Source organism: Priapulus caudatus, unplaced genomic scaffold (assembly GCF_000485595.1).
Source record: "Priapulus caudatus unplaced genomic scaffold, Priapulus_caudatus-5.0.1 Scaffold173, whole genome shotgun sequence".
Taxonomy (NCBI): domain Eukaryota; kingdom Metazoa; phylum Priapulida; class Priapulimorpha; order Priapulimorphida; family Priapulidae; genus Priapulus; species Priapulus caudatus.
Genome location: NW_014577234.1, coordinates 155621 through 156702, shown reverse-complemented (window position 1 = coordinate 156702; position 1082 = coordinate 155621).

Sequence of the window (1082 nt, the reverse complement as noted above, 5' to 3'; positions counted from 1 at the left end):
CCCGAAGATTCTTCCTATGAACAAATTATTTGTTGTATGTGTTGCGCATCATAAGAGTTTTGGAACCGCCTATTATGAACGCAACAGTGAATTTTCAGCTGGTGTAAAGCGGAACGAAGTTGACTTAGCCAATATTTGTCGCTAGCAAGAATCTTCTCTATAACAAATAGTGTCATATAGGAGAGGGTATAATTATGCGTATGTCGTATTTCTTTCATAGATGTAGCCAGAACAGCGCCTGAAATACAAACTGTGTGAAACGAGACACCAGTGACAGGAAGACATGTTGCTCGCGCGTGCCGTGCGTATACCTAGAACGGTATACCGGTGCGTTCACTTCGATGTGGTGCGGTGCTGGACTGCCAGCGTCTCCGATATGAGGCGCGCCAGCGTCAAAGGTGCCAGCTACTGAGCTTGTCTTGGGGCGTTGCTGCTGTCGCTGGCTGCATTAGCTTAGGCCGGGTCACAACAGATCGCTACGAAATGTTTCGATGGGAGACCACTTAAAATAATGTCGTGCGACAGTCGTGAGTGTCGGGGCATTGTCGTTGGGCGGGGCTGTTTTTCACGTAAACAGGTCGTTGGCTTCACTCGTGGGATGCGCGCTGCTACCAATCGTGCGACTGTCGCACAACAGTCGTGGGTCACTCGTGGGTCACTCGTAGGACGCTCGCGCGTCCGTCTCCCGACTATATAACGACGTATTATCGCACGAAAGTCGCAAGACTGTCGTAGGACAGACTCACGACAACCGAAAGACATAGATACCACAAAAAATCGTGGAACAAAAAAGGTGCATGTTAAATTTTGCCTCACGACGGCAAGTCGATGCCACGATGCTCAAAATTTCGTAGGACTGTCTTGCGACGACCCCCGATGACCCACGATTTACCCACATTTTCTGTCGTGTCGTGGCACAAATGCGTCGTGGGCTCGTTGTGACCGACGCTAAAGCGACGCTTAATTACGACGCTTAAAGCGACGCTAAGCGACGTAAAGCGACGCTTAAACCGACGCTTAAACCGACGCTTAATTAGCTTAAGACCAGAGCTCCGTACTCGTTGCTACTTCCCCGAACGAAG